Here is an 11181-nt window from a genome sequence, read left to right on the forward strand (position 1 = left end):
ACTACCATGATTTTCAGTGGGCAGCCTTATTAATTTCATTAATTTCACACTGAAAATATATCCGTGAATGTTTTATTTTTTTACTAAAACTCTGATGATTTGCAAGTTGACACTGTGAGTAACAATTACTTCTAATAAGTACACAGCAGAACAAAAATTCAGCTTTCCTTACAGTGTTTTCCTTCATCCAAAGCATTAACTACCTTTTCCAGCTTCTTACTTATCTTCTTTTATTTTGTATAAATTTTCAAAAAGGCAGGATTAACTACACTACAGCAAACAGAATTTTATTAAAAAGATTTCATGATTATGGTATGGATTTGTACTGACAAAATGATCCATCAGGGACAAAAGGCCAGGTTAGTGAGAGCCATGGTGGCCATGCTATGTGAGTGCACCTGAAAAAGAAAGCTTTCCTGTAGAGAAAGCTGTGTGTATGGGGCAACAAGTGCCACAGTACATTTCAACAGAGAGAAAACACAAAACAAACATTGCACGTATTAGGACATTTTAGGATACATATTACTCTTTCAAATAATTGTATGTGTGCTTACAGGGATATGTACATATGTGCACAGATACACTTAGGAGCTGTTAGTGTAGTTTATGTCCTTTTAGCAGAACATTTTTCATTTTCACTGGGGATCAGGCAGGATGTGGTACTAGCTCTGATTAGATTACTGCCCTTTACATTTGGATTCAGTGTAGTCAGTGGTTGTGTTCCTGCTGCTTATTCATCATTTCCTCAATGCTGACAGATACTATCAGCATTTGTAATTTAAGTACCGCTACCAGAATTTGATATTTTCATTGATTTATTTTCATATACCTATTTTTTTCACTTGCAATCAAATAATTAATTTCTGTGTTGTTGGATTTCTTTATTAGTATGCATTATGCCAAAAAATTGCTTTCAGGCTTTTGATTTAAATGGCAATAATAGTATTTAATTCAATTTAATTTAATGGCTGTTACATTACTCTCCATTTTGAAATACAAAAATAAACAAATCAGTTTTCATTAATCTTTAACCCATTATTCATGTACACATATACAGGGATTCACTGTATATTCTCTGACATTCAAAAGTAGTACTTTCAGCCATAGGAGTACAAGTAATGTTAGCCAAGCATACATCAAAATGTTAGATTTTTATTATTTTAGAGTCACAGAATCATAACACAGTTAGAAGAGACCTTAAAGATCATCTAGTTCTAATCCCCCTTCAATAAGCAGAAACACCTTTTCACTAGGCCAGGTTGCTCAGAGCCCCATCCAACCTGGCCTGGAGCACCTTCAGGGATAAGGCACCCACAAATACATGCTCTAACATTAAGTAATATAAATAGAATGTAATTTGCAGTGTGGGAACTGTGAAAGTTGGCAAGGCATTTGAAGAGATTCTTTTGAAAGCAAGTAATCTGGAGAGAACCTAAAATCTGTCGAATTGTATCAGAGGCTTTTTATCCCATTAAAATACCTTTAATTAGCTCTGCTGTCAACTACGAAAAAGAGAAAAAATAAAGGCTATTAACATTTCTCTGGTCTTTCAAAAAAACAAAGCAAAAAAAAACCAACAAAAAACCCACCTTTATTATATACATAGTATGTTTGTATTTAACCATTACAGAGATCTATTTTAGGAAGTGCAAAAACACAGGGGACGAATACAAGAGATCATATTAAATAATTAAGACCATAAAATATTGGGAAACAAAACATTCTTACTTGCAATCTTCATGTTGCAGCACTATACAGAAAACCAACCTCTATACCCAGGAGTGTTTCAGATTAATAAATGTTATTTTTTTGATACATTAGCTTTAATTAATCAAAAAATAATATATATTAAGAGCAAAATTAGTGTAAAATATTACCTGAGACCCATTTCTGTAAGCAAAGTAGAGGCAAAGTGCCTGATTGTTTAACACACTCACCTAAAAACTGTAAAAATTAAAATGGGTATTTATTAGCATCACAGAAGAACTCCTCCAACAAAAGATGACTTTATAGGTAGTGTAGAGATTGCACATGGAACCACTTCCACAGAACATTTTTCTTTAGAGAAAAAACTACAAGAGGACAGAGACTGAAAAGCAAATGAAAGGCACATACAACATGGAATAAAAACAGCCCACAATTACTTTTGTTAACTATTTGCCCAAAGGCATTGTACACTTTTACAAGTCCCTTGGAATTGTATATGGACTTTCTACAAATGCAGTTTTTCCAATATCCTGTAGCAGTTTAAATTTAACTTTTATGCAAAAGAACATTTCATATTATGTATGAATGTGCACTTTAAGTTTAAAAAGAATCCTAATTTAAGTTACTACTCAAATTATTTAGAAATATGTAATGATAACTTAAATGTACCAATAGAGATAGATACTTGTGCTGGGAATAAAATAATCATAGTATGGAATTAAAGCTTTGTTACCCAAAGATGAAGATTTCTTTTTGAATGTGATTAGGAATTATTGAATTTATTTTACAGATAGAAAAATGTGAGGAAAATGTGTATTGACCCCCAGTAAGCCACAAGAAGTCACCAACAGCTGGAAAAGAACCAAAGCCCACCAATTCTGTGGGCATCCTATACCATGGGCTGTGGTTTTCCCCTAATCTGAGAGAAATTCAGTACATAGTGATCAGACATTCATGATCCCTGATTTGCAGCATAGGAAGGGCACTAGGAACAAATTAGAATTGGATACTTAAATGCCCAGACTAGGGACCTGCAATTCATTCTGGAGTTATCTGCTCCCTATGTACAGAGCCTGCAGAGCTGCTCTCCTATGTTAGTCTCCCAAGTCAGGTAGCAAAAGCCGTAAGGAAGAACATCTTCAAAATAATGTACATAATTTAATTTCATTCTTGTATTGCTTCTGTATTCAGGCTAAATATTAATTTAATATGAATAATGTTTTGATGTGTAAATAAACTGGTGTTAGAGACATTGCTTCTCTCTTCAACAAGGCTATGACAGGCTGGTGTGGATTCCGTTAATAATCTCTGAAGTTCAAACACCATTCAGAAAAGGTATCAGCCTCTTTTTGCAGCAGCTTTGAACTTTCTTTATTCAAAAGGGCAACTAGAACTATAATTAGGTACAGCTAGCTGTCATTATATAGCTCATTTATTATTTATATCTCCCTCCCACAGTGCCTGTGAACCTCACATCTTGTGTTGACAGAGATGGGAGTCTGCATGTTGCTTTCACAAGCTCCAAGTAGCACAGCAGTCCCTGTGGCATGGCCCTGGATTTGTAATCTGGGCTTCAGGGTGCTGACCTAATGCAGCCAGTGATGTTACAACCTGAAGCATCCCACGCTCGCAATTTACTGAGGCAATCTCCCCCCACCTTTCAGGCAAGCAATCAGAGATGACCCCTCCTGTAGACAGCTACTCCCTGCATGTACACTGATTCTTGGCAGTCCCTCACTGAGATCTCTCCCCACCTCATGCTGGGTAAATTATTGTTTTGGTGTTTTGTGAGTTATTGCATTACCAAGTTCTGAAAGGTATCTGGGAGACGGGAGAAGAGTTAACTGTAATTTTCAGTGGAGACAAATATGGAAAGGCCATAATTGGATTAAGTTTTAGGCAGTTTTCTTTTAAGCTCCTGATGGTCAGTAACACACTGTCTTTTTACAAAAATCCTGCATAACCAGAATGGTGACAGCTTTAGTAACAAGTTGCATTGCTTTGTCATGGTGTTCAAGAACAAGTTTCCTCTTATCTGCAGTATGCAGATTAATCTTTCTGGGATGCCTTCTTCCTGAAATCCTTCTCTGTGTAGGACTAGCAGATGGAAAAGCAAAAACTTGAGAACAGCCTGGTGGGCATTGAGTGGGTGAGGTTAAAGTCAAATTCAGTCAAATTGCCAAAATAGATTTGAAATTTCTGTAGAGCTTTTTCCCTGGCCAACACCCTCCCTCCCCCACCCCCCCCCCCTTTGAAATGAATAAATAAGATTTAGACTACAAGTTGTTTTAGAAAGAGGGCAGTGCAGAAAAGGAAAAACAGTGACCTACTTAAAGTGAAATTAAAATGCATTACACCTCTTGGGGTTGAGGTTACAAAAAATAGTAACAAAAAATGCAACACAACGAATGTGTGCATGAAAAGAGACAACATCTTCATTTTGCCCCTAAAAGCAGCAAAATTCTACCAGGAATTAATTTGACTTCTGGTCAAGTTATTATTATGCAGTTGCTATTATCATGCAGTTTAAAAGGCTGTTTTTACTTTGCCTAGTAAGACTTCTACGGCACTGACTTTCTAATGCATTTGTCTAAAAACTAATGCTGTGTGTTCTGTCAGGTATCCTAGGGCACAGTAGGTTTCTGCACTCTTTGTCTACTATCCTATATATTATAATAATTATACTGTATTATAGTAACTTTTTCTTTTTCTCCTGAGTGATTACATAGACACCATCCTAGATGACCAGAAGCTGTTTTCCATTTGTTCTTTAATATTTGATCTTTCACCTTGGATGATCCTGGCAGGACTTTATGTTCTGTTGGCATAGCTCTTGCTATCACCAGGTCAGATCTGTCTTTCCCTTGCATCAAAGTGGATCCTCAGGGAAGGAATCTATTTTACCTCATGTAAACCAAAACATATATTCCTACTGAGAGCTACCTTCACAGCTCTATGGATAATAATTATAAATACAGGAATTAAGTTTGTCTTCTATCTAAAGCCCGGAGAGTAATTAAGTGTGTTGGGAACAGACAGGCTGATTTGATACCTTAGTGATTTGGTAGAATCCAGCTGTTCCACACTTCTGATACCTGTGGTGAAACAAATCTCTGCTAAGCTGACAGGAGGCACAGATCCTACTTGCAACATGAGAGCCTCCCACAGCTGTGTCCCCTACACACTCACACCTTTCTGGGACCCAGCACCCAGCCTGGGTGCCAACAGCATGACTGCCAGAGCCTAGGCCCAGCTTTCTCATGAAAGCTGACACACTGATACATGCTCACCCTGCAGAGCCTGAGAAGAGACAGAGGAGTGTTCCAGACCCAAAAACACATATGCACTTTCTCGTCTGCAGCGTGATATTCCAGCCACGATAGACAGTGAGACTTTAAATTTCCCATTTGTCTTCCTCTTCTGACCATGTTCCAAAGAACTTAATTTCATCATTTCTATTAGTTTCTGTTGCCCACACATCAGACTGTCTTTAATCATTGTCAGTTCTTCTAGTCACTCTTCTTTGGGTTGTCTTCTTCACAGATCCAGGCATGATTTCACCCCTCATATCTTAAAATAGTGCCCTTGAACTCACCTGTCTTTCCTGTTTAGGGTTTTATCATCCTTTCTCTTTACATCTCTCAGCATACAATTCCTATCTGGGGTTTCATCAAAAAAAATCCCACTTTAATGCAGCTTCTGCCCTTGTGCTTTGCTGACTTATAAGTCTGTTATGCATTTCTGTCACTCTCACATTCTTTTCTCCCTCCTGAACAAATATCCTAGTGATTTCAATCTTTCCCCATTCACAGTCCTTCAGAATTTTGATGTGAACAATTTCTCTAAATTTGGCCACAAAATATGGGAAAGTACTGGCTTTCCTTTATTCTCCAAATGATTGCTTTTGCTTCCAAGACAAGCTGCATTTGGAACAGTTTCTTCTATCTAACCCCTGTAATTATTGTGATTCAATTGTACAATAGCTATTTTGTGTCAGAAACCAGGTGACATTATGAACTATTGGCACCAGCAAAGACACCAGGTATCATTTTGCATCCTGGACCCTTCCTGACTAAATCCGTGGTTCAATCTGCATGACACTTGCTAACTGCCAATCCCTCCTCAAAGATAAGCAAGGACCTGCCTTGTCACTAACTCAACAGAAATGCCTGTCTCTGCTGCACATGCTGTCATGCATAGAATGCCTTCTCCATCTTGCACACTGTCCTTGTGCAGTGACAAGAGATCGCTTAGCTTTGAACTGCCAACTCATGTTTGACATCAATTCAGCCACCTGGGCTGCAGAATGGTGAGTCATGAACAAAAACCAAGGGCATGGGATTTCCTGAGCAGGCCTTTGTGCAGGTCTGGTTGAGGTGAGTTTGTGGAAAATCTGTTAACAATATGCATTGCCCAATAGTTTCATGTTTGCCCTGTGCTGCCCAATAGGAAGAAATTTCCTATGTGTATGAATATCTAATACAACCTTTAAATTCCTTGTTAATGTTCTTCTTTGCTCTGATGACAACACATAAGACTGCTGGAACTGATAGCAGACACACTGATGGATACTGATGTGTCATTTTCTTGCACTTCCCCATCTGTCCTCTCCTGCTTATGCTTTGATTTAACCTCCTGGAGACAACATAAGATGTAAGAGAGGGTAACTCAGGGGAACTGTTCCAGTGACCAACTAGTTCTGACATAAAAAACCTATGTTGGAAATTACTGTAAAGACTTGAGTGGAAGAGTGATGTAAAGGAAAGGAGAACCAAATCCCAATTTTGGCAGATGCATTCTTCTCTCTCACAGTTTCTCCTCCATTTGTGGTATGGATGATTCTAAACTGCCAAATGTAATATTTATTATCTCAAAATCTGCTCAAATCAGTAGATGTTCACTGCTTGGAATGCTGTCTTTCCTATTTTGCACAATCTAACTGTAATTGGTGTTAACTTATTCTTGTTTATTATGGAAATACAAAATGTGTTACCGTGCTCTTAATCTGCATAGACTGAAACCATCTGCTGTGGTTCACAGTTGAAGAACAGTAGATTATAAATTCCCTCTAGTATTTGTATCCAGACCTCATTAAACAAGTAATCATTATTGCTACCAAGTTGCAAGTCAGGGAAGTGCACAGTCATCATCTTAACATTTAAGCATGTGAATGATCTATTCCTTTTTATAGAAAACCCAATATTTACATGCACATTTTTGACTGATAGGAGAAGTCAGTTTACAGTGGCTCAGGAGGAGAGGGTGTTCTCAGATGAGTCAGTGAGTAGCTCCCTGCTGAGTAAAAGGTGATTTGACAAAAAAAAGGAAAGTCATGCTGTGCTCAGTTGCAGGATGGCCTAATTTACCTCCAGAATGCCAGAAAGCAAGACTCAGTAGGGAAAATTTTGCATTGAGACCTTTTTGAAAAATATATTTTGTTTGTGTTGTACCCAAATATGCTACAAGTCTGCTTGAATTAAAGCAGAAACACGAGGCGTCCTGCTTGCCTGGGTATCCAGACATATCACAAGACTGTTTGACTTAGGAAGTGAAATATTGTGTAATACCTGTTTACTCGACATAGTTACACAAAAATAGTAGAGCTGAGATAATCATGCCCAGTCTGCAAAGGTCTGAATCAGATGATCAGCATGCAGTCAGCAAAACACCCACCTGGAGAGGCTGGACTGGACCTGCACACAGAAGGGTGTAAAATCTGTCTGGCAGACAGAACAGACTAGCTCTGACCTAGAGAAAGAGGAAGGAAACCTTTGGACCAGACTGGTCTTGATTGACATGAAAGCTACGTGTAAACAGAAGTGACGCACAGTGGAGACTGGGGAAAGGAGAGTATGCCCCCTTTAGTTCTGGCTTCCCTTGGAGAGCTGTCAAACTCAGCCAGCACTGCCTTGGAGGCTGAGAATTGTTAAATGATGCAACCATCAGAAACCACAATGCAGCAGGAGCAGTGTCACAGTATTGTAGATATAAGAATTAGTGTTTAGGTCTGTATGTTTAAACATTGCTTGATTTTTGTTTGCTAACAAGAGGTTTACCTAAATGCTGAGCAGAAACAGATGCCTTCTTGAAGTGTTGACTGATTCACCCTCTCAGAACTCTCCCCCAGTGGTCCCCAGGGCCCAGTTGTCCATCAGCAAATAGCAGATTCTGGTACCAACACCAGTTTACCAGGCTTTGCAGGACCCGAGAAGAAACTCCTGCCAGGGGATGTAGTACCATACAGAAGTTGAGGACAGGAACAAGATATCTGTGAGTCCAGTAGACCAAGTCTTCTGTACAAGTAAATACTGGGGTGTTTTCATCCATGTATTGAGCACTAAGTGTTCTTACTGCTTTTACATATTCAATATATGTAGGTAGAATTGTATCCTGCACTTTATCCATGCCTAGTCTGTGTCATCCTCTGGCAATCAAAATATTGATTCAGTCCTGGTCTTGAATCCAGCTGAGTTAAGCCAGAGGTGAATTTGGTTCTGTTTTACTGATAAGTAGATCTTCTGTTCTAAATTAAATAGCGAAAGAAATAAGAGCAGCAAGTCTAAATTTGTTTGAACAGATTTGAATCCTTATTTAGCTTTTTTTCCCCATGATGCAAGTCTTCAGCTCACTACCTACCCTTGTGTTTCCTACAACATATTTTGGATGATGATGCTGCACTCCTTCTGGAACAGTTTACTCAATGTATTTGTTGTATTTGCAACATTTTACAAAGAAGATAGGTCAAATTTTTTCCTTGTTGACATAATTCAACAGGCTTCACATAGGTTCAGCTGGAAGAAATGTTGTCTAGAGAGATTTGTTTTCAGATTTATTCAAAATTAATTTTAAACTCTAGGTCTGCACCTATCTTTCTGGCTGACCTTAGGATGGGTAAATGCCAAGGCCCATTTTTCACTTGTTAAAAATGATACTTGTGAATAAAGGCAAGAAACATCCAGGCTTTTATAATTAGATTTTAATTGCATTTTTTATAAAAAAGCTTTCAGCCACTGGTCTTTAAATTGTTTTCCAAAGCAAAGTTCTTTTTCCTATCCATTTAAGGGAGCAGGTTCACTTATAATTACCCTGGCCTGACTTCTAGAGGAAGCAGTACACTAAGATATAAGCTGTCAAAAGGAGGAACCACAGAGCTTCTTCATGGATTTAGTCTAGAGTCAGTTCAAAGAGGTTGAACCTTCAGCTGACTTTAAATATACGACGTGCATTTTGTATCATAGAAGTTTTACAAGACGGAGATGATACAAGGAAGTGTTGTGACCCTGTGAGTGCCTCAGAGAGTTTTAAACAGCATAAGTTAACAGGCACAGCTCCTCAGGCACAGACAGCCTCAGAACTGGGTAGGTGTAAAACTATCTTCACATCTAAAGATCTTGTAAGATGACTCAAACATGGCCAGAATCTCACCTCAGTGCTTTATATCACCATACTTCCCATATGTCATTATGAATATAACACTTTTCTCTCAGTCTGGAAAGGCCTGAAATAATAAGCTTTATACTCACAGCATCTTTATGCCTGGATAAACATTGTGCTATTTTGGTTCTCAAGGTCATAGGCTTTGCAGCCAAGCCTTATACATGCTGTAATCACTTGACTTCAGAGAAGATATAAAAATAATTGTGGCTCCTTTTATCATATATGATGCAAATAGCATTTGTAAGTCTGTTTAGGATTAAGCAGCCCTCCCATCTGATTTAAAACTGTCAAACTTCTCTCCTGTGTCTAACACATACTTACACCCAGCAACATTCTTTTTTTCAAAACAAACAGAAATAGACACTTTTTCAAGCAATGTGTATTTAAATGTGGAACATATTGCCATGGAGATTATCCAAAGGCAAATTGTATACATGTTGAGAAAATGGAAATAAAACAAGTTCATTTTTTTGTACCCCCACCAAATAAACAAAAGAGCTACCAAAAACTATGAAGCACAAACCTCACCTCTGTATGCGTGCCTGAGCTCTGGGCTGCTAGGAATGCGAGCATTTGTCATCAGTATTTGGTTGCTCTGTAATGCTGCCACAGCTGGCCACAGCTGGACTGGATGGGTCTTCAGTGTGACCTCCTGCAGCCAATTCCATGTTCACACACTATGTTCTTTAACATACAAATGGAAAACAAAGGCCTATGCCGATACCATGTTTTAGCAGGCAAAATCAATAAGCACTAAGTTCCTGTGAGGGTTTTTTCAGATATTTGGTTCACTTCAAACAAGTTCACGTCACAAAAAAAGAGAGAAACTTTTAAAGAAAGTTTTTTTAAGATTAGTGTTTGTTAAAAGACTAGGTTTGAGTCCTGAAGAATGCACATAGTCTTGAAAGGCTGACATTTGTGAGGGTGCCCTATTACGTGCTAACAGATGTAAAGTTTGCTTTTCTTTGTTTCATTATGGTGGGCACTGTATATTAAACTAGGTTTGGTCAACAACTGCATTAGAACTTCTTCATGAAGGTTTGACAGGTTGATTTGTTCTGACTTGTTATCACAAAACAAAAGGATGAAGTAAAGGTCAGGCTTTGGTACGAGAGATGGACGGTCCTGAGCAAAGCGCTGATTGCTGCTGGGGCAGCGCCTTGTCCTGTCACAGCTGCTGTCTCCATCCTGAGATCCAATTGCGCCAAGAGCACACAGCGCTGCTCTTGCCAGCTGTGAAGGCCAAGCTGATGGAAAACATCCAGCCGTGGCTCAGAATACTGCCGGGAGAGGGGCAGCTCCGCCGGCAGCAGCTCGTCGGCTTGGGCAGGACCGGAGCGGGGCGCGCAGACGGCGCTCGCTCCACGCCTGGTTATTGAGTGCCACCCAGTGGGGGCTGGCGCCTGCTCCGCTGCCTTAGCGGGAATGGAGGGTCAGAGCATACTGGGTTGGTAGAGCATCTTTTCTTTTAGTGTGGTGTTTTCGGTTTGTTTGTTTGTTTGTTTGTTTGTTTTCCTTTTTTTTTCCTAGTTAAAAACTGAGGACTACTTATTTTCATAGGAAATGTATGTGTCTGCTAGCTGTTACTGTGCAAAGATTCTGTTTCCATTCATCTGTGATTTTCTCCAGTGATTTCTATTTTTGGGTTCATTATGGCCTTATGTACAGCCTTTTTAAGCTATTGGTAATAAAGTATTTCCACGTTAACCATGGTAGCATAAAGTCTCCAGGCATGTGTAAGAGATATTGTTTGTATATTTTTAATAAATAATGTTGGAGCAGACAGTCCTGCTGTGTACTTTGCAATTTATTACATTACACCTACATTTTTGTTAGGTAGCTACTAAATTAAATACTAACATTTGGAAGAAAGTCCTGTACAGGCTCTCTAGATCACAGTGATTAATAGCTAAAAGAATCACACTTGGGGGCTATGGGAGTTAGTTCTTTTCCTTCTCAGGAATGCATCTGTGAAGTATGGCACTTACCAAAATAAAAACTTGTGAGCAATGCTGGTGTTCAGAAGGTGGCACATAA

This window comes from Lonchura striata, chromosome 2, assembly GCF_050655825.1.
Source record: "Lonchura striata isolate lonStrDom1 chromosome 2, ASM5065582v1, whole genome shotgun sequence".
Lineage (NCBI taxonomy): Eukaryota > Metazoa > Chordata > Aves > Passeriformes > Estrildidae > Lonchura > Lonchura striata.